A 24,583-nucleotide genomic window follows, 5' to 3' on the forward strand; every position below is an offset into this window, starting at 1 on the left:
GTATCTTGTCCCGCCATGGCCAGGTGGTCATCACACCAAAACATGCTCGCCCTTTCAACGGTGGGGGCGTTATAACGTAACGGTCAATCCGACTAATCTTTTGTAAAAGTTTTTTTTTTTGAATTTCGCGCAAAGCTACACGAGGGCTATTTGCGCTAGCCGTCCCTAATTTTGCAGTGTAAGACTAGAGCGAAGGCAGCTAGTCACCACTACCCACTGCCAACTCTTGGTCTACTTTTTTTACCAACGAATAGTGGGATTGACCGCCACATTATAACGCGTCCACGGCTGAAAGGGCGAGCATGTGTGGTGCGACGGGAATTCGAAGCCGCGACTCTCAGCTTACGAGCCGAACGCCTTAATCCACCTAGCCATGTCGGGCCTTTGGTAAAAGAGTTGGCGGTGAGTGGTGATGACTAGCTGCCTTCCTTCTAGTTTTTCATTGCGAAATTAAGGACAGCTAGCGCGAAATTCCAAACACACTAAATCTAAATTTAAAGAAAAGTTTACATATAAAACACGAAGACGAAACGCCAACGCGGTCATCTTGGTTTCAGTTTTCATTTAGCATTTGTCAATTGCCTGTGTCGTTTAACTGTTACATATTTTATGTCCTTACAAAACTAATGAAAATTACAAAGACCAAGGAAAACATTAGCGAAGACGTCAAGAGAAGTTAACAAACAAAATGAAGTTACAGTTATTAAGACATATAAGATTTTTTTTCAGTTTAAAGATTTTTGGGTCAGGATGAAAATAAGCTACATTAAATCAGACATTAATTCTACATTATTATTAAGGCAGTTGAGAGACGTGACGTACCTGGGAGTGGCAACTTCCTTTCTGTCGACTTGCCCACAGGATTCTCTTCTGAATTTAAAGACATAAAAATGCGAAGAAAAACTACATGTCAAACAGGTTAGTGACATTCTGATGGACCGGAGTCCAGATGGATATTGCACATTGGTCCCAGCCGAAGAGTTTGGAGGCGGGAAACCGACAGAAAACGGAAAGTTGGACTTAACAGGATAATAAGAAAGACAGAAAGAAAGAGAGACAGAGTGTGTGCACCTAATGAAGCGAGATATGACGGAATAATAACCTTGAAAGAAATTACACTTATTTAAAACGTCATGTTTTATGCAACATGAATATACCAGAAATACAATATCCAGCAGATATGTGTCGCTGGTGTTAGCTTTTAAACTATTCATGTCATTGTTTAATGTATATTTTCAACATAACTGTATTTTTCATCTATTTCGAGAATATTAAAAAAATTAATTTGAAAACATCAAACACAAAATTAATAATACATCAAATCGCAATGAAACTTCTGATAGTTACTGATGCAAACACAAAGTTACGTACAAAAGAATATATATCATACTAAATGTCTGTACTAAACAATCAATTTTGAAATATTATTTCTGTCATCTGTTCTATGTTTATTTGCTTGAGAATAAAAACACATTGTGCTATCTGCTGTGTCCAACACGGGATATCAAACTCCTATTTTAGCCTTGTCAGCCCGTAACTTAGCGTTGTCCTGCCAGGGGGAGTTATATTATGAAGTAAAAAAATGCTAGAAAGTTAAAATAATGGATGCTCATGAAAAGTGCATCAAAATATAAATAACCCATCAACTCAAAAGCGTAGTTTTGTTAGAACACCAAAAAGAAAAATCTTATTAAAATACATTAATTAGCGTAATTTATTTTTCAGGCATCTTGTGCTACTTTATTAAGTTTAAAAAACAAAAACAAAGTTTGGTTTTCGTACAATGAAAGGAAGCACCTATGATATTAACTGTGTTACCGAAACTAGTCGACTTTTTTAACCTTTAACTGTGTCAAAAGAAAACGTTGTTTTTATGTTTCTAATGTTTAATTAATTAGCATATTGGGAAGTTTTATTGCACTTAGCACCAAACCCTGAACACAAAGTTATGTTTCTGTCTTCTCATAATGTCATTTTCACATATTATTACCAAGCAATAAGCAGTTTTAATAAAGTTGTTTTAATGAGTTTAAGAATAGCATTCTTTTACAAAATTAGCAAATATAACATAGAAGACTGAACCTTAACGTGTGACATGTAAATAACTGAGATATTTAATAAATATTTAAATCACATATTACAAAGATCGTTCAAAGTAATGATTAATTGTTTACAACTAAAGAAAATATGAACGACAATTGTGATTTTGAGATAGAACTAACTGTTAGCCTAATCGGTTTACTAGAGTATGTTCCTAATGAGTTTAATAATGGCTACGCCTAATCGGTCTGGTAAGGTCTATTCCGAATATCTTTAGTAGTGATTAATGCTAATAGGTTTAGTTCTGGCTAATCCTAAAAATATTTTAACGGTGGGTTAGTTCACAGTCATTACGATTCTGTATACATTATCAAAAACACACTAAAATTAATTTTTGCACGTGAATTATTTCACTATGATGTTTAAAAGGAATGAAGAACTTACTACTTAGATCCGTCACGAGACATTTTGACCATTCGACCTGGGAAATTTTTTTATCATGATCAAAATCGCAGTGTCTGATAAATGTTTTGGCACACTGGCGCGGCTCAATTATTTTTTTCGCCATTCGACGAAGATCTCGAACTTCCCTTCTTCTAAGCACATTGTCTTTATTCGTGTCCAGTTGATCAAATTTCCATATGATGACCCGTTGGGTTTCTTGGTTAAGTAGCAACCCTAAAAAAAAAAAAAAAAACAGTACATTTGAGAGATAAAACCGATAATTACGAACAGTACTAAAATATCAAGTATGCGAAAATACTTTCACTGAAATTATTTTATTTCGAATTAAGCACAAAGCTACACAATGGGATATCTGTGTTCTGTCCACCACGTGTATCGAAACCTGATTTCTAGCGGCTTCAGTCAACAGACATACCGCTGTGCCACTGGGGGAGCGACTGAAATGAATAATGAAATAAACAGTTTATTGAAAGTTTTGTGGTGAAGTACATGTTGAAAGTTTTGTGGTGAAGTACATATTGAAAGTTTTGTGGTGAAGTACATGTTGAAAGTTTTGTGGTGAAGTCCATGTTGAAAGTTTTGTGGTGAAGTACATGTTGAAAGTTTTGTGGTGAAGTACATATTGAAAGTTTTGTGGTGAAGTACATATTGAAAGTTTTGTGGTGAAGTACATGTTGAAAGTTTTGTGGTGAAGTACATGTTGAAAGTTTTGTGGTGAAGTCCATGTTGAAAGTTTTGTGGTGAAGTTACATGTTGAAAGTTTTGTGGTGAAGTTACATATTGAAAGTTTTGTGGTGAAGTCCATGTTGAAAGTTTTGTGGTGAAATTACAAATTGAAAGTTTTGTGGTGAAATTACATATTGAAAGTGTTGTGGTGGAATTACATATTGAAAGTTTTGTGGTGAAGTACATATTGAAAGTTTTGTGGTGAAGTTACATATTGTAAGTTTTGTGGTGAAATTACATATTGAAAGTTTTGTGGTGAAATTACATGTTGAAAGTTTTGTGGTGAAGTACATGTTGAAAGTTTTGTGGTGAAATTACATGTTGAAAGTTTTGTGGTGAAATTACATGTTGAAAGTTTGTGGTGAAGTACATGTTGAAAGTTTTGTGGTGAAATACATATTGAAAGTTTTGTGGTGAAATACATGTTGAAAGTTTTGTGGTGAAATTACATGTTGAAAGTTTTGTGGTGAAATTACATGTTGAAAGTTTTGTGGTGAAATTACATATTGAAAGTTTTGTGGTGAAGTCCATGTTGAAAGTTTTGTGGTGAAGTACATATTGAAAGTTTTGTGGTGAAGTACAAATTGAAAGTTTTGTGGTGAAGTACATATTGAAAGTGTTGTGGTGAAGTACATATTGAAAGTTTTGTGGTGAAGTACATGTTGAAAGTTTTGTGGTAAAGTACATGTTGAAAGTTTTGTGGTGAAGTACATATTGAAAGTTTTGTGGTGAAGTACATGTTGAAAGTTTGTGGTGAAATACATATTGAAAGTTTGTGGTGAAGTACATGTTGAAAGTTTTGTGGTGAAGTACATGTTGAAAGTTTTGTGGTGAAATACATGTTGAAAGTTTGTGGTGAAGTTACATATTGAAAGTTTTGTGGTGAAGTACATATTGAAAGTTTTGTGGTGAAGTACATGTTGAAAGTTTTGTGGTGAAGTCCATGTTGAAAGTTTTGTGGTGAAGTCCATGTTGAAAGTTTTGTGGTGAAGTCCATGTTGAAAGTTTTGTGGTGAAGTACATATTGAAAGTTTTGTGGTGAAGTCCATGTTGAAAGTTTTGTGGTGAAATTACATATTGAAAGTTTTGTGGTGAAGTACAAATTGAAAGTTTTGTGGTGAAGCACATATTGAAAGTGTTGTGGTGAAGTACATATTGAAAGTTTTGTGGTGAAGTACATGTTGAAAGTTTTGTGGTGAAGTACATATTGAAAGTTTTGTGGTGAAATACATATTGAAAGTTTTGTGGTGAAATTACATGTTGAAAGTTTTGTGGTGAAGAAATTACATATTGAAAGTTTTGTGGTGAAGTACATGTTGAAAGTTTTGTGGTGAAGTACATGTTGAAAGTTTTGTGGTGAAATACATATTGAAAGTTTTGTGGTGAAATACATATTGAAAGTTTTGTGGTGAAATTACATGTTGAAAGTTTTGTGGTGAAATTACATGTTGAAAGTTTTGTGGTGAAATTACATATTGAAAGTTTTATGGTGAAGTTACATGTTGAAAGTTTGTGGTGAAATTACATATTGAAAGTTTTGTGGTGAAGTACATGTTGAAAGTTTTGTGGTGAAATACATATTGAAAGTTTTGTGGTGAAATTACATATTGAAAGTTTTGTGGTGAAATTACATGTTGAAAGTTTTGTGGTGAAGTACATATTGAAAGTTTTGTGGTGAAGTACATGTTGAAAGTTTTGTGGTGAAATTACATATTGAAAGTTTTGTGGTGAAGTTACATGTTGAAAGTTTTGTGGTGAAGTACATATTGAAAGTTTTGTGGTGAAGTTACATGTTGAAAGTTTTGTGGTGAAGTTACATATTGAAAGTTTTGTGGTGAAGTACATGTTGAAAGTTTTGTGGTGAAATACATATTGAAAGTTTTGTGGTGAAATTACATATTGAAAGTTTTATGTGAAGTACATATTGAAAGTTTTGTGGTGAAGCAACATGTTGAAAGTTTTGTGGTGAAATACATATTGAAAGTTTTGTGGTGAAGTACATGTTGAACGTTTTGTGGTGAAATTACATATTGAAAGTTTTGTGGAAATACATGTTGAAAGTTTTGTGGTGAAATTACATATTGAAAGTTTTGTGGTGAAATACATGTTGAAAGTTTTGTGGTGAAATACATATTGAAAGTTTTGTGGTGAAATTACATATTGAAAGTTTTGTGGTGAAGTACATATTGAAAGTTTTGTGGTGAAATTACATGTTGAAAGTTTTGTGGTGAAATTACATGTTGAAAGTTTTGTGGTGAAGTACATATTGAAAGTTTGTGGTGAAAAGTACATGTTGAAAGTTTGTGGTGAAGTACATGTTGAAAGTTTTGTGGTGAAGTACATATTGAAAGTTTGTGGTGAAATTACATATTGAAAGTTTTGTGGTGAAATACATATTGAAAGTTTTGTGGTGAAATTACATGTTGAAAGTTTTGTGGTGAAATACATATTGAAAGTTTTGTGAGTGAAGTACATGTTGAAAGTTTTGTGGTGAAGTACATATTGAAAGTTTTGTGATGAAATTACATGTTGAAAGTTTTGTGGTGAAGTACATATTGAAAGTTTTGTGGTGAAGTACATATTGAAAGTTTTGTGGTGAAGTACATGTTGAAAGTTTTGTGGTGAAGTACATGTTGAAAGTTTTGTGGTGAAATACATATTGAAAGTTTTGTGGTGAAGTACATGTTGAAAGTTTTGTGGTGAAGTACATGTTGAAAGTTTTGTGGTGAAGTACATATTGAAAGTTTTGTGGTGAAGTACATGTTGAAAGTTTTGTGGTGAAGTACATATTGAAAGTTTTGTGATGAAGTACATGTTGAAAGTTTTGTGGTGAAGTACATATTGAAAGTTTTGTGGTGAAGTACATGCTTTCACAAATTGCTGTAGCTCGTTTTAGAAAATTACAGATACTTGGAAAGCAACTTCTATTCCTAATACTCACACCATAATCTTTACAACTGGTCAGATAACCAATCACAATTCAACTGTTTACTCGTCTGTCTCTCAAGGCTCAGCCTGGGACGGCCAGATGGTTCGAGTTCTCGACTCGTAATCTGAGGGTCGCGGGTTCAAATCCTCATCACACCAAACATGCTCGCCCTCTCAGCTGTGAGAGTGCTACAATGTGACACTCAATCCTACTATTCGTTAGTAAAATAGCCCAACAGTTGGCGGTGAATGGTGAAAACTCGCTGCCTCCCTTCTAGTCTTACACTGCTAAATTAGGGACGGTTAGTGCAGACAGCTCACGTGTAGCTTTGCACGAAATTCAAAACCAAACCTCTATTAAAGGCCCAGTATATTTGACCATCATTTCAAAATGGCCTCTCACAGATAGCCACCACTACCTAATAATTGTGTTTCCAGTATTAAGGGTCTTTACAACAATCAAAAGGTTGTCAAACGTACTTGGAATGATTTACTATTTACAGAGACTAACCTCATTAAAACATAAATACCTATGTTTATGGGGAGTAGGTTATTTTGACCTTACAGATGGTATCTGTTCAAAGATAAAATAATACAGTAAAGGTCACTATGGATGTAATAATAGCTGCTGTTTCCTGTCTTATTTTTCTTCACAATCCCATGTTTCTAACTATTAAATTTTCTTAGGTATCATGCAATTTAACAGTTAAGTTCATTCATTAGTTAGCCTGGCCGTGTATTTTGTTTTACCCACTATTAACCCCTAAACTGAAAAAAAAAAAAAAGCCACCTAGCTAACTAATTAACGAATATTTGATGTTAAATTCTTATCGATGTTATAAGTGTAGCTACCAGTTTCGCCGAAAATTTTGATTCATTCCTTCAAATCGCGCGTTCAATCCTTTTTATATTTTTCTTGACCAGATATTTTATTTCACACCTTACATGTTTTATTAGTTTAAATATAACAAGATGAGATGCAGAATAAATTACGTAGAAAACCTATGAAAATAAAACATTATCGTGCCGGTTCAAACTGTAAAGAAAATATTATTAATTGTACCGTAATGGGAGGGTTAATGTTGTAGCGTAGAACACCATCTCACAAGAATAAAAACCTAAAGGTAGCTTGATTAACTGTCGCTGATATAAAATGAAATTAACATTATATTCTAACAGAAACGCCTCCTAAGAGTGACTGTTTATGCTAGTAATTACTAATTGTAGTATGCGTATGCCTCATATAAACATTTAGAAAAAGGTGAACATTTTATAGAAAGGGGTTTTCTTTTCTGGTTTGTTTTGAATTTCGCGCTAAGCTCCACGAGAGCTATCTGAGTTACCCGTCCCTAAATTAGCAGTGTAAGGCTACTCTTTTGCGAACGAATAGTGGGAGTAACCGTAATATTATAACGCCCCCTCTGCTAAAGGGCGAACATGTTTTGCGTGACAGAGAGTCGAACACGCGACCCGCGGATAACGAGTCGAGTGCCTTAAACACCTGGCTATGCCAGGCCTTTTTGTTTGGGCAGTACTGCACAAGAAAAATGTTCAAATTGTGTTTTTCAATTAAACACAACTCATTACATCAAAATGATTTGATGCCCAGAGTTCAAAACCTTCATACATTTTATTAATATAAACTGTAATGTTTTTTACATATTAAGTGATACCATTTATTGAAGAAAAAAATTTAAACTCCAGTTTCTCAGTACTACATTTAAATATAACATAAATAAAGATATAATCAAACCCTCACATACAGTCATAGAGAAAGTCGTGTTCTTGTTGTGTTTAGAGAACTTCTATTTAAAACTGTGTTCTGTTATAAAGAAATGGTTCTTGCACATACCACAGTTATCTTTCTAATTTTTTTATGGAGTTTTGTTTGTGATGTTATTCAATAGATGGCACATAAGTTAGGTTACATATATCAATACTGACATACACGCTGCGTCCACTATAGTAAAACACGAGGCATAAATCACGCAGCTTAATGTTCTTCAAGTATAACAGTGTACACTCTTTCATTACTTGTATTATTTTTACAATACATACACAATGTATATTACACATTGTTACTTATCGTATTTTTTTACAATATGAACAGTGTATATCACACATTGTTTTTTGTCGGTTTTTTTTAATTTCGCGCAAAGCTACTCGAGGGCTATCTGCGCTAGCCGTCCCTAATTTCGCAGTGTAAAACTAGAGGAAAAGCAGCTAGTCATCACCACCCACCGCCAACTCTTGGGCTACTCTTCTACCAACGATTAATGAGATTGACCGTCACATTGTAAAGCCCCCACGGCTGAAAGGGCGAGCATGTTTGGTGCGACAGGGATTCGAGCCCGCAACCCTCGGATTACGAGTCGAACGCCTTAACACGCTTGGCCATGCCAGGCCCCACATATTGTTACTTATAGTATTTTTTTACAATATAAACACAGTGCATATCACACACTGTTACTTATGGTATTTTTTTACAATATAAACACAGTGTATATCACACATTGTTACTTATGGTATTTTTTACAATATAAACACAGTGCATATCACACATTATTACTTATGGTATTTTTTTACAATATAAACACAGTGCATATCACAAATTGTTACTTATGGTATTTTTTACTATATAAACACAGTGCATATCACACATTGTTACTTATGGTATTTTTTTACAATATAAACACAGTGTATATCACACATTGTTACTTATGGTATTTTTTACTATATAAACACAGTGCATATTACACATTGTTACTTATGGTATTTTTTTACAATATAAACACAGTGCATATCACACATTGTTACTTATGGTATTTTTTTACAATATAAACACAGTGTATATCACACATTCTTACTTATGGTATTTTTTACAATATAAACACAGTGTATATCACACATTCTTACTTATGGTATTTTTTTACAATATAAACAGTGTATGTCACACATTGTTACTTATGGTATTTTTTACAATATAAACACAGTGTATATCACACATTGTTACTTATGGTATTTTTTTACAATATAAACAGTGTATGTCACACATTGTTACTTATGGTATTTTTTTACAATATAAACACAGCGTATATCACACATTCTTACTTATGGTATTTTTTACAATATAAACAGTGTATATCACACGCTGTTATTGTTTTTTTAAATATAAACACAAAATATATCACACTTTGTTACTTATTGTATTTTTAAAATACAAATACAATGTATATCACACATTCTTGTATTTTCAAAACGACTTGTATCGCACGCTAACTGAAAAGAAAAACACAAGTGTGGCCGGCACGCACGAACATTTATGTTGTGGTTAAAATTCATTCCAGTACTATGTCCAGCACTTAAGTTGTTCATGTAATAATTTTGCTGTGACTCGTACACAACTAAATAATATAAACCATTTATTTAATATTTACGTAGTTTTTATTACCAGATTATCTTTGTTAAAACCGATCTCTTTACAGAAGTTGGTAGAAATACTTATTTTTAAATATAAGTTTTTACGTAATACTAATACTAACTCTTTGTTAACGTTAGAAATTGGATTAACATTTAATAAGTTAACTTTCGAGGGTCGCATTGGAAGCCACCACTGAAAAGTAGATTAAAAAATATAATTTGGAATTTCGAAAATATTAATAAAGTGGAACACAATACAGTTCTAGAGGGAAACGTTCCATGACCGGACAATTGATTCCAAGTTATCAAAATAACTTGCAAGTGTTAAAGCCTGGAGTTTAGTACGGACTTCTCAATATTCCCACGCTCTCGAACGAGAGCTGTGAAGTAAACGTTCAAGTAGCATAGTCCAAATTTTGTCAACCTAACTGGAAAAAAAACGTTTGTACTTTCATCACTGTTAATCACGTGAACTTCAACTGGAAACGCTAAGGCTATAGTCAGCTGATCAGGATAATTTGGTACGAATGACTGTTACATGAAAATTTCCCCATAAAGTTTGCTCAATTTTAATATCTTTTCTTTGCAGTCTGTAAACTTTTGTATGAATTTTTAACAGAGACTTTAATTTTTTTCCAAACCATGAGCCAACTATCTAACGTTTGTTTTTTCTTGGTCTACATTCCGTGGCTGATAAGAAAGTTGGAGTTCTTCAAAGAAGTGTTGCTGGGAAAATCTAGACACGTGCAAGTGTGAAATATTTTTCTTTTGTTATTTTATTTCTTTTAATTTCGCGCAAAGCTACTCGAGGGCTATCTGCGCTAGCCGTCCCTAATTTAGCAGTGTAAGACCAGAGGGAAGGCAGCTAGTCATCACCACCCACCACCAACTGTTGGGTCACAAAGGGCGAGCATGTTTGGTGAGACCGGGATTCGAACCTGCGATCCTCGGATTACGATTTCAAGTGCCTTAACCACCTGACCATGACAGGGCCGAGTAGGAAATAATAAAGAATATTTATTGATCCGACATTAAATTTTCTTATATTAAAAAATAAGTTGACAGTTAGATGTCCTTAACAATTCGGTTTCCACGCTTATAGTATTCTTTTTTTTGTTTTCTTTTAAGCATAAAACTACATAATTGGCTATCTGCGTTCTGTCCACTACAGAAAATCGAAACCTGGATATAAATTTTATAAGTATATGAATATACTACTGACCAATGAGGGAAGTTTACCTTCTTCAAATTTCTCACAGAGATCAGACTAAAATTTGTTCTAAATGTCTATTTTCAGACAGCGACAGCAGCTAACTTTGGAGGAGAAACCATAGTTAATAATTGAACGTCTTTAAAGAAAAAAAGTGTGCAGAAATTTACCGGTATTTTTTCCAAAGCATAAAGAATACTAGGATGAAACTGAATATTTATAATCACGAAAAAACATGTAGACTTGTACGTTAGAAAGAACAACGGTACGCAAATTGGTAACACAATAAAATACCACATTTATCTATCTCACGAAGGTTAAACATCATAATATTAAAGTCTCCTGCTAGGACAGCGTTACATCTTCGAACTTATAACGCTAAAATCAAGGGTTCGATTCCCCTTGGTGGACACAGCAGAGAGCCCGATGTAATTTTGTTATAAGAAAATACATACATATAATATTGAATCCAAAGAATGTCTGTTTCTTTGTTTGTTTTGAATTTCGCACAAAGCTACTCGAGGGCTATCTGTGCTAGCCGTCCCTAATTTAGCAGTGTAAGACTAGAGGGAAGGCAGCTAGTCATCACCACCCACCGCCAACTCTTGGGCTACTCTTTTACCAACGAATAGTGGGATTGACCGTAACATTATAACGTCCCCACGACGTTATGAAAGGGCGAGCATGTTTGGCGCGACAGGGCCAAAAAATGTTAGTTATGACACCTGTACCAATAGTTGTGATGATGTAACAAAGACCACTAGATGGCAGAATAGATCAGGTTGTATCAAAGAATATTACATGGCACAATGGATTAGGTTTTAACAAAGAAGAATATATTGCAAAATAGACCAAGGTGTAGTAACAAAAAAATAATACATGGCAGAATAGATTTCAAGTCAGTATATTCTAGAATTATTAGTGTATTTGAACAAAATTCTCAACGGAGAGAAAATTCAGTACACATGTCGCACACGTCCCTGGCAACAAATACATGAAAAGACATTTTCAAAGTACGTTCATTTGATACGCTCTATAGTTCATGGTAGAAATGTTGTTTGCCCTTCACTCCTCTCTGCAAGTAAGGAGTACATTTTTTTATGTTTGAAAAAAAATCTTTTAAGAAAAAGAAAAGAAGAAAAAATTACCCTGTTCTAAATATGATAGGTCTTTCATCAAATTTTCTGCTTTCACTAACACTTCGTTCGTGTCGTCTGATTACCAACAAATTATCTGTTTTTGTTCCATAAGAATAACTAAAGCTTTGAAAAAACAAAAAGTTTTAAAACTTGGCACTTTTCCAAAATTACAGTATTTGTATGAAAATCCCAAATAAAGTGATTCACTTTGTTTTAAAGTGACAGTGGATTATTTGCTGTCTCACTGTGGAGAATCGAGTCCCGGATTTTAACGTTTAAAGTACATATACTTACGGCTATCCTACCAGAAGGTACGTAAAATACTGACTTATTACTGTCAAATGTATGACCTTTTAACTCATTAATTTATTACTATATAATATTTAAAGATGGCAATCGTAAATTTCATGAATTATGTATATTAAACAACAATAACCCGTTTCACATGATCCAGAAACATTAATATACTCTTCAAAATGAAACGCAAAAGGCAAAATTTGAGACAAATTGTTAACACGTTTATTCCGGGTAGTTCTGTATGACATGTGTGAAACTTTGCACATTCACTGCTGAACATCCAAAGTCTGCAAAGGCGAAGTCCACGCTCACTAGTTGAAGTTTAACGTCACTCAATGTCAATAACGAGTATGCCCCCATGAGCATCAATAACTGTTTGGCATCTTCTGCCCATGGAAACGATGAAATGACGAATCATATCCTGTGGAATGGCTGTCCACTCAGCCTGCAAAGCTGCTGCAAGCTGAGGTAGAGTCTGCAGTTGAGGTTGTCGCCGTCGCAGACGTCGGTCCAACTCATCCCAAAGATGTTCGATGGGGTTTAAATCTGGTGATCTGGAGAGCCATGGAAGAACGTTGATGTTGTGATGTCTCAAGAAGACAGTGGTGAGTCGGGCTGTGTGAGGACGGGCGTTGTCATGTTGAAAAACGTCGTTGACGTTCACCATGATGGGTTGCACATGGGGCCTAAGACTCTCGTCGACGTATCGTTGAGCCGTAAGATTCCCTCGAATGTGCAAAAGGTCTGTTCTGGCATTGTAGGCGATGGCAGCCCACATCATGACGATGTCACCACCAAATCTGTCAATTTCCTGCACACAGTTTGCTGCAAAACGTTCACCTCGGCGACGGTAAACACGGGTCCTTCCATCCTGCCTACGAAGCATAAAACGTGATTCATCGCTGAACCAAACATGCCTCCATCGTCGATGAGGCCATACCCGATGTGCCCGAGTCCACTGCAGCCGTGCTTGACGATGTTGCTGGGTGAGGATGACGCCTCTGACTGGACGTCGAGGTCGGATTCCTGCCTCTCGTAGACGGTTGCGTACGGTCTGATCAGAAATCCTACACAGCCCTGGTATGGTTGAGGCAGTAGACGTCGCAGTGGTGGTCCTATCCCGAAGGTGACGTAACCGGATGTAGCGATCTTGTGCGGGCGTGGTCACACGAGGTCTGCCAGATTGTGGACGGTCACAAGTTGATCCATGTTGTTGATGATGACTCCATAGCCTTGTGATGGTGCTTGGGTGGACATTCGCAGCTCTGGCAACATCTGATCGAGATTCGCCTGCTTCCAAGCGACCAATGGCGTTGTTGCGTTGTGCTTCAGTCAGTCTTAGCGTAACTGTATTGCGTGTCGGTGGCTTAACACTGAGCTATGGAAACCGAGAACCCGTTACTTTTATAGGGATTTTGCACATGTTGCACTTGCAGAACATGCAAATCTCTCAAACAAATTTATTGGACACGAATGCGTTTTGGCGAAAATTCCGATGTTTTCCTCCGTTTTCAAAGTGCACAACTTTTATTGTCATTTTGGTCTGACAATCAGTGCCTTAACACGTGTAACATCACATACTCTGAGCTTGTAACGTTATTACATATATTTCTCTTTAAATTAACAAAAATATCCCTTTTGCGTTTCTTGTTTTGAAGAGTATATTATTAATCATAGAATTTACCACCAGGTTGTTGTTATCCCTCTTGGTGATAAAATATCCTTACGTTTCTATGAAAGCTTATGCTTTAAAACAACCGTAACTGAAAATTTATCAACTAAACAAGCACGCGCTAATCACATAATTAACTTGAAGAATTTGGGGCTACTAACTATTTACATTAAACAACTGAATTAAAACTATCAAATACTATTATATACTGTCTGATTTTCAAACGCAATGGAAAGGTAGATACGCGACACGAATGGGTAATTGATTGCAAAGAGAGTTTGTTTGTTTGGTTTTTTTAATTACGCGCAAAGCTACACGAGGGCTATCTGCGCTAAACATCCTTAATTTAACAGTGTAAGATTAGAGGGAAAGGAAGCTAGTCATCACCACCAACCACCAACTCTTGAGCTACTCTTTTACCATCGAATAGTCGGATTGACCGTTACATTATAACGCCCCCATGACTGAAAGGACGAGCATGTTTGGTGCGACAGGGATTCGAACCCGGGACCCTCAGATTACAAACGTCTTAACTCACCTGGCCATGCCGGCCTTGCAAAGAGCGAATGGTACTAGTAGGAGTGGTATCTTACGGACCTAAGCACCTATACTCACCGTAGTCCTACTGATTTATTTCTAATTTTGTGTTTATATCTTGCTAATAGTGGTGCACCTTCACCCGTTTATAGATTCGATCTTTGTAAGTTTCGTCACTACTTTTACGTTTCTATTAATTGTCTGTTTGTTATCCTTACAATGTGAATGTTTCGAAATATTGGCATCCAAAGATTCTTGTATACTCCACGCGTAACCAAAGACATATCAGTTTTCATAATTAAAATGAATACTTCCTTATATGTATACAATTATAGAATTATGCCCTCTAATGGTCATACAAATACAGTACTTTAAGAGTTTGTTTGTTTTTTTAAAAAGTTGAATTAATATTAATCAAACTTACTCACTCACACTTTACGCCCTAAGACTGATTAGCTTCTGCGTGTTGTATATAATATAACCAAAACTGAAATATTTTAAACATGATTGCTCTTGACAAGTTTAACGATTTCGGCCATATCCATTTTCTAATTATACTGAGGTCTAATAACACATCGAACAGATATCACTGCTAATGACTAGCAAAAACTGCTACTCTAAGTTCATATCATTGTGCCAACTAATATAAACACACTTTTCAACGAGCCAGTAATAATGTCAAACCAGATCGACAACGGTTACACGTGATTTATATCTTAATCTCGAACGAAGTAATCGGCTGCAATCGTTTGATCGAAAACATGCGGATGCACCGAAATAAAGGTTCATATTACCAAGTGCAAAGTGAAAGATCGAAACGTTTCTTGGCGTTTAGCTACTTTAATGACGGAATATATTAATACAGTACCAGCAACGATGGCCATCACCATATGAATCGCTAAATGTAAGATTGATATTATATGTATGCGATCAACAAACGCCGTTGTCACTAGAAACATTTACCCTTATTTCTTTATCTATTAACAGAACAGACAGACCCAACCAGAAATTTAGTCAGTACGTTCACAATTCTCCTTCTATTGTGCTTTATATGACAGAATGCCGTTTGAATGCTGTTGGATCAACAGTGCGACAAAAGGCTAAGACTTTAGATACGTGGTTACAAATATTAGCAGATACTGTCGTTGAAAAAACGAGAAAGACCGACAGTCACAGAAAAGCGTTGAGAAACAGTAATACTTTAGTGTGCTGCGGGTAATTATTGAGGTACTATTATGGTTTTATCTGTAAAAATAGTACATTTAATATATTAAACAAATTCTTCAACAGTAAATGTGTTTTAACTTCATAATCTAATACTTCTATCATTTAATATTAGCTTCTTGTCTCAAATATAAGTTCTTAAATAAAATATATTCAAACCATAAAAGCTTTGAAATATTTTAAAATCATTCAATCAAAAAAACAAACAATGAACATTTTCAGCTTGAATTTCATTAATACTTCTCAATAAACGATGAAATGTTTTTGTTTGTAAAATACATGAAAGATGACTTGTTTTCCCGGGAAAAAAGCGGGACTACAATAAAACTGATTTACAGTTTAGTTCACAGCACTCAGTAATTGTCCTGTTATTTTGGGGCCCGGCATGGCCAAGCGTGTTAAGGCGTGCGACTCGTAATCTGAGGGTCGCGGGTTCGCATCCCCTTCGCGCCAAGCATGCTCGCCCTTTCAGCCGTGGGGGCGTTATAATGTGACGGTCAATCCCACTATTCGTTGGTAACAGAGTAGCACAAGAGTTGGCGGTGGGTGGTGATGACTAGCTGCCTTCCCTCTAGTCTTACACTGCTAAATTAGGGACGGCTAGCACAGATAGCCCTCGAGTAGCTTTGTGCGAAATTAAACAAAACCAAAAACCTGTTATTTTGTTGTTGTTGTTGTTTATATGCACTCTATTAAGACACGGTGATAGAAGAAAAAAAACATTTTTTGCTGATCTCTAAAAGCAGCCATTCCAGACGAGTATGTGCGTACACACTGAATGTAATCCGGGTCCATAAACTGACGTTTAGCAAACATCATGAAAACACTATGGTCAATATGATACAGTCAACCTACACAATAACTTCACGTTTTATAGATTGCATGGTTAGTACAAGTGATTCACCCTCAAGACAAAACTAGTTACAATAGGTATAACAGAACGAATAAACCCCTTTCTTGACCTCCCAGGGTCAAGGTCTCGCAATAAACAGAAAGCTATTACTGTCTCATTCTTACCAACATTTCTTTACATATTACTATTCGTTTTGTTTTTCATATTCTGTCATTTTTGTCCTGTTGAAATACTCGTGATATCTACAGTAACAATCTTTATTAAAAGGAAAGAAATACAACCACTAATTTCATTAACTGACAGACAGGCAAAGCAATACAACCACTAATTTCATTAACTGACAGACAGGCAAAGCAATACAACCACTAATTTCATTAACTGACATACAGACAAAACAATGCATCCACTAATGCCATTAAGTTAAATGAAAGATAGATGGAAGGTAAAACAATACATCCACTAATTCCATTAACTGACAGACAGGTAAAGCAATACAACCACTAATTTCATTAACTGACAGACAGGTAAAGCAATACAACCACTAATTTCATTAACTGACATACAGACAAAACAATGCATCCACTAATGCCATTAAGTTAAATGAAAGATAGATGGAAGGTAAAACAATACATCCACTAATTCCATTAACTGACAGACAGGTAAAACAATACATCCACTAATTCCATTATGTTCACTGACAGTTAGATGGAAGGTAAAGCAATACTTCCACTAATGTCATTAAGTTAAATGAAAGATAGATGGAAGGTAAAACAATACGTCCACTAATTCCATTATGTTAACTGAGAGATTTATGGAAGGTAAAACAATACATCCACCAATTCTCATAGTCTAACTGAAAGAAAGGTGGAAGGTAAAAAAATACATCCACTAATTCCACTAATGAGAGGTAACAGAAAAACAACCGTGATACGTACCAGCACTGGGTGGGTTCTGGTGATACATACCAACACCAGGTGGATTTTCTAACCGGTCATATTCAGACTTGAAGATCTTCACCAGGTTATTGTTAAATGTCGTTTTATCAGTACTACTACAACCTAAAAAGAGAAACATAAAAAGCATTACAATACATTAGGCTGGTGGGGAAAAAACTTAAAAATTTAGGCTTAACAAAATGTATTTATCCAAGCTTAAAAAGCAACATAACAATTTATGTTTCCAGGCCCCTCCCCAATGGCACAGCGATATGTTTGTGGACTCACAGCTAGAATTCGGGTTTCGATACTCGTGATGAGCAGAGCACAGATAGCCCATTGTATAGCTTTGTGCTTAACATCAACCAAACGTTTTCTAGTGGTTTGTCTGTTTGTTTTACTTGTAAAGCTGCAGAAGTAGGGCTCCATGCGTTGGACCTAATACACAGGACAAACCACGAATTTTATTGCTTTACGTTTTAATATTTATCGCCAGAGGGCTAATGGAAGTTACACGTGTGAGCAAATTAGGAGTGCAGGCTGGTCCTTTAGTAGCGTTCTGGATCTTGAAGCTGTCAATCAGGACTCGAATCAGTGCGATGCCATAAATTATTCCCCGCAAATTAAGCTGTGGATGCATAAAAAGAGTGACAGTCATTCCCTTCGCACGGATGGTGGGTGGTGGGATATTGCTGATTGGCTGCCTTCCCTCTGGTCAACATACAAAATTAGTAGCAACTAGTTAGCTGATTATTTGTTGTATTCATATTGACATAAATGTTCTTTATTGACAGAAATCCGGATTGCCAACTATTAATTACATTAGCTCAGTGAAGCTGGCATGGAACCAAGAACTAGCGTTAATCCTCAGAAAATTCGTCGGTCTTTGATTCGACTAATCGATGAAGCTTTTGAGAAGGAACGTGGACGAGGTCTCGCTCATTATGAAACACCGTATCGTTGGAATGATTTAGTCAGCTTCGAGAATCGCGTGGGCACATTTTGACGTCACCACGAGTGTGAAAATCAAAAACAAAATATGTTAGAGATCAGCGCTCTTTGGTGTAAACGTAAGAAGCAAGAGCAGGTGAAGCCTGGCGCCACATTGTCCAATGAAAGACGAATATTTAATATTCTACAAAAGCTGCTCCGGGAACAAAAACAAATTATGACTTTCCTATTGTTTATGTTTACTACCCGAACTTTACAACAAATATAAGTAAGTGATACGGGTACTGAAGAGTGAAAAATACATCCCCAAACATTGCTTTGAAGATTAGTTCACACCCTTTGTTACAATGGAACTGTATTTGGAATTTCGCGAAAAGCTACACGAGAGCTATCTGTGATAGACGTCTATTAATAATTTAGAAGTCTAAGACTAGAGGGAATGCAGCTAGTCAGAGCCATCCATCGCTAACTCTAGGGTCACTATTTTACCAAATAACGCAGAAAATGACAGTCACATTATAACGACCCGACCGCTGAGGGTCGTGGGTTCGAATCTCCGTCCCATCAAACATGCTCACCCTTTCTTGTGCATTCATTATTTTATAATTAATTAAACAAATAAAGAAAATTTTGTGGAACATACAACAACGTTAAATACTTCATATTCTCAAGCAATATGTAATTACTCGCTGTGTTTGTTATTGATTCTAACAATACAAGTTAACTACTTAGACCCCGCAAAGTGTGACACAAATGTTAGGCCTAACAAAAACGCCCGATTTTTTGCTTAACCCCGTACCCTGATCTGCGCATTACGTGTGACTCATGGAACATAATGCTAAAATGCCTAAGGTATCATACGTGGCACAGCTATATTTATTTGATATGCAACTGATCTTCTTGAATAAGGCATTATGAACTGGTTAAGGGGGTTCAACACACGAGGCTCGAAAAGAGCTACATATGAGCGTCACACGTGACGTTCAAAGTGTATATGAATGATGTGATAGGTCAAGTTACTTTCGCTCAAGAGAAAAATGTGTACCTATAACTAATACAACAATTTTTAATGGTTATTTATATTCAGCAATATTAAAAGGACATACTTCACTCATAATACCTTGGGAATATAGGTAAATAAAGGTACCCATAGAAACCGTTAGATAACCTAAACAGGGTAAATGTTAAACCTCCTTAATGCGCCCTAAGCTATGGGTGTGTATATGTGTGTGTATTTTCTTATAGCAAAGCCACATTGAGCTATCTGCTGAGACCACCGAGAAAAATCGAATCCCTGATTTTAGCGTTGTAAATCTGTGTAGACTTACCGCTGTACCAGCAGGGGGCGCTAAACTATGAATAAATAAAAATAATGTATTTCCCTCCAGAATAATTGCACATAAAAAGAGGGGCTTCACACTTCAACTGATAGTGAAGTTAATACTTTTTTTTTTTTTCAAAACTACCTAAAGTTACCTACCGGCTTATACAATGATCTTCATTTAATGTACCTAATGCTTTTATGATATTTTTCTCACTGGAAGTGGCCCGGCATGGCCAAGCGTGTTAAGGCGTGCGACTCTAATCTGAGGGTCGCGGGTTCGCATCCCGGTCGCGCCAAACATGCTCGCCCTCCCAGCCGTGGGGGCGTTATAATATGACGGTCAATCCCACTATTCGTTGATAAAAGAGTAGCACAAGAGTTGATGACTAGCTGTGGTCTTACATTGCTAAATTAGACGGCTAGCTAGCCCTCGAGTAGCTTTGTGCGAAATTCCAAAACAAACAAACAAACAAACTCACTGGAAGTACAGAATATAAAAACCATAGCTTATATATTTTGGTGTAGGCAGTATAACACAACATGAAGGTAGAAATGATCGAAATAAACAGTCTTTAACGTTAGGTAAACATAATTACAAATAAAAAACAAAGTATGTTTAGAAACGTTACGATGTAGAATTATTACAGATCAAAGCTTCTGTTATAAACCGTAAACATCAAACATACTTTAATAGTGCACTTTTTATAACAGTGCTTCCACGGGCAAGGCACGTTGGATTTTGTACAACCTGATATTTCAAATCGTTCCTGATCGATTGTTTATTGGTTAATACTTTTACCAAAACCTGATTGGACAAAAAGCGGACGATTGCCACACCCTTGGTGAAAACCGGATCCACGGATGGTCACAAAACAGATATCGATAGTAGGTGTACTGATCTTATACCTGATAAAGCAACGTTAATATGAGAAAAGAAGAAAATGATCCGTAAGTGTAAAGTGCAGTACTTGTGGGAAATGCCCTCGATGTCAGTGTGGATGCAATGGTTTAGACCCAGAGGTCAAAATAGCATGAAAAGCAGATGGAAAATAGCCGCGTAGCAAATTAAAGGCACGAATAAACAAAAACGGTTTACTGATTACGCCATTCCATTAAAGAGTGATGAAGATGAAATGTCCAGTGATAATTCTGTGGATCCCTTGGATTTCGTGGCACCGAAGAAACGACGCAGATCATCCAAGAACTCAAAGGTGAAACAAAGGAGTTGTAGTACTCCAACATGGCGCTGGAGGGATGTATATACAATTCTGCAGTTCTTTAATATTGAATCCACATTGACATCAAACTTTCCAAATGAAGAATCTTGACGGAAAACAACCAGTTTCAGTGATCTTCACAAGAGCAATTGATTGTATGGCAGTATTAAGGATTCTAAGCACCTTGTTATTCCCAAAACATCCAGATGGTCTTATGAACCAGATTGGAAACAACATTTGTAAGAAATCTGACGATACGACATTATTCTCATCCGCACACAATGTGCCAAAACTTTACCAGAAAAATTATGCTTGCACTGATCTGTTAGTCGATGAGAGATTGAAGACTGGAATACAAGCTTTTTTGAAACAGCTAGATGGCACTTTCATCAATTGAAGCCTGGGTTTCAGCTGCAACCTACAATAAGATCTGTTCAGCATTACTATAAGCAACCTGCACGGAAAGAGGCACAGTGCCATAGATCATGGTGATGAGTGTGTATTTTCTTATAGCAAAGCCACGTTGGGCTATCTGCTGAGTCCACTGAAAGGAATCGAACCCCTGATTTTAGCGTAGTAAATCCCAGCGGGAGACCAAGGCGATGAGAATTATCCCACTGATGTCAAGGTCAAGGCCTCCGTATCTACTCTGAAAATAAGGAACAAGAACCAGAACAAATAGCCAAGAACATAAAACTATGCTTAATTGTAGCTTGATCGAGCAGGCAAGTCAATAACACGACATTATATGTACATTTTCTAAAAGGCCCAATATGGCCAGGTGGTGAGGGTAACACATAAAGAAAGAAAATTACTACGAACTATACCGAAAAGAACTACATTTAACACATAAAGAAAGAAAATAAGTACAAAGTGCGAGTCAGCCGGTTGTATCTCAGAACGGCTGGTGTGGGTATTTTACTAATAAAGCAGATAACATAATCAGTGATGTCGAGAAAACGAGCCGGTTTTACATATATAAAGTAGAGAACAGTTTCGACCTTCTTAGATCATCTTCAGGTTAACAAAGAGGGTTTTCAGCTGACATTTGCCGGGCAAATGTCTTAGGGACGAGAGTATAAAAAAGCAGAAAAATGGAAACTAGATTTAAAGAACAAAAAAAAAAAACCTTCACTCGTTTTTGAACACTGCAAATCAAATAAACACAACATAACCATAGTAAACTACCAGATCCTAAGTAGAGAAACAAAGAAGCCCTACTTATTAGCAACTAAAATTAAACCAATATAAAGGAACAGCGTTATACCTATACTAATTAATAACCTAATATTCAACTACAACTCCCCCTACAATCCAGGTACCCGTTTATACTCTCGTCCCTAAGACATGTGCCAGGCAGGTTGAAACGTTGTTCTCTGCTTATCAATAAAAGTGTTAATACCCATACCAGTCGTTCCGAGATACATTTTTATTTCAATGGGTTTCTCGTCCTTAAGAGCAAGCCGGTTTCTGAAAGAATAATTCGGAAGCTTATCACAGATGAAATAATTGAAGATAAAACTGTATATGTGAAACATCTTGTGATTATCGTGAGGTTGACAAAAATAAAGCAAGATTGCAAGCGAAGCATGAGGTGGAATCTGTGTGTACAGTCTCAATACGACCGTTAACTTTAAGTTGTAACACTTGTTAGGATTACCAATCAGTTAAAAATGTTGAGTTGTCCGTAGTTTCACTTAGTACATAAAGGTCTGACGCTTTGCTCCAGAAACTGCTTATAGACCCGAGGCCTTGCTCTATGCATTGTTTAGTGACTTGACGTTTTATTCATACACTGCTGGCCAAAATCTTAAGGCCAATGAACATATAGAAATAATATGCATTTTGCGTTGTTATACTCAACCACTTATTTGAGTAGAGCTTCGAAAGATGAAAATAAGAAAAGGGAAAAAAAAAAAAAAAATTTTAACATTTAACAGGGAAAATGTGAACACAATGAAATTGGCCTAAATACTAGCTGGTCAAAAGTTTAAGATCATATTGAAATGAAGTGTTAATCGATAAACACGTAACGAAATTTAGTCATTTTTGTTCAAGCATTAGCATTGTCAACATCTACCACTGACATCACTTGTGTTACAATGGATAAAAACATGATAAAGGCTAAAAAGTTGACAGAGTTTGAACGTGGCAGAATTGTCGAGCTGCAAAAACAAGGTATCTCTCAATGTGCCATCGCTGGTGAGATTTGGGCGTAGTAAAACTTCTGTTGCAAATTTCTTAAAAGACCCTGAGGAATACGGAACGAGAATTTCAAGTGGTCGGCCCAAGAAAATTTCGCCGGCGTTGAATAGGAAGATTCGACGGGTTGTCCGGCAAGATACCAGCCGATCGTCGAGCCAGATTAAGGCCCTTACGGACGAAGAATGCAGCTCAAGAACAATAAGACGGCCTCTACGAGAGAAAGGCTTTAAAAATCGTTAACGTCTTCAAAGGCCATGCCTCCTTCCACACCACGAAACAAATCGATTAAACTTTGCTGAGAAGCACCAAACATGAGACACAGAAAAGTGAACAAAGGTTTTGTTTTCTGATGAGAAAAAAATTTAACCTGGATGATCCAAATGGCTTCCAATATTATTAGCACGACAAGAATATCACACCGGAGACATTTTCTACACGACACAGTTGAGGAGGTTCCATCATGATTTGGGGTGATTTCTCCTTCCATGGAACAATGGAGCTTTAGGTTACACAGGGGCATCAAACAGCAGCTGGCTACATTGGCATGTTGGAGAGAGCATCCTTATTGACTGAAGGTACTCGCTTGTATGGAAATGACTGGATCTTTCAGCAGGACAATACTGCAACCCACAATGCCCGCAGGACAAAGGACTTTATCATGGCGAATAACGTGAATCTTTTGGACTATCCAGCGTGTTCGCCCGAACTGAACCCCATTGAAAATGTTTGGGGGTGGGTGGCAGGGAAGTCTACAGAACGTTCGTCTGAACTTTTCACGCAATTTTCTCAATAAAACGTTGAAAATCTCACATTGTTAGAAAAGCCTTTGTTCAATTCAGTATCACCTTACCTATTTTTTGCTTAGTCAAACCTTTCACTGGAAGTAGTGTTGTACACGGTGTCGTTGTTATCACGTAACGACTGACTTCTTTTTTTTTTACTTCTTGTTGTTGCAAAGTATTTCACACAAAGAACACTTAACCAACGTGTAATTTCCTTAACAATGGCGTTACATTAAATAAAATTCCTATTGGCTTTCTTGACTTATTTAAATCTAAAATACGCCTGCGCAGTTCGTTCAAAATTATATGAACTTTGTGAACACGCATTCAGACGTTTCTGCATAATCAGCTAAGTTGAAATTCATTACAACTTTACACTTACTTTACGGTCCAATAATTTAGCTTCGGTTTATTTCATAGACTGCTCTAAACACTTTTCAGCTATCCCTTTCTCCACTACGGGTTTTATTCTTTATTTTTGGGAGTTTCTTTGTTTCAACTCGTAAAACCGTGTCAAACACTGAACATTCATGACTGTTTCACACTGTGTACACTATTATAAATACCATTACTTTTCTTTATCGTTTACTTTTCGTGAATTTTTATTAAATAAAGTCACGTTTACGTGAGTTACCATGGTTGTCTGACCATGTACATT

At 36.2% G+C, this 24,583-nt stretch overlaps 1 pseudogene across 1 annotated transcript in view; it reads right to left on the bottom strand.

Annotated features, from left to right (window-relative positions):
- LOC143233418 (SPARC-related modular calcium-binding protein 1-like) overlaps positions 1 to 24,583 on the bottom strand; it is a 91,893-nt pseudogene that overhangs the window by 31,637 nt on the left and 35,673 nt on the right. The window contains exons 5-7 of the transcript XR_013018130.1: positions 17,447 to 17,569; positions 2,485 to 2,718; positions 823 to 903 (exon numbers count right to left, since the gene is read on the bottom strand). The product of XR_013018130.1 is annotated as an SPARC-related modular calcium-binding protein 1-like (transcript). The remainder of the gene's footprint in view (positions 1 to 822; positions 904 to 2,484; positions 2,719 to 17,446; positions 17,570 to 24,583) is intronic.

This window comes from Tachypleus tridentatus, chromosome 1 (assembly GCF_004210375.1).
Source record: "Tachypleus tridentatus isolate NWPU-2018 chromosome 1, ASM421037v1, whole genome shotgun sequence".
NCBI classification, from domain to species: Eukaryota; Metazoa; Arthropoda; class Merostomata; order Xiphosura; family Limulidae; genus Tachypleus; species Tachypleus tridentatus.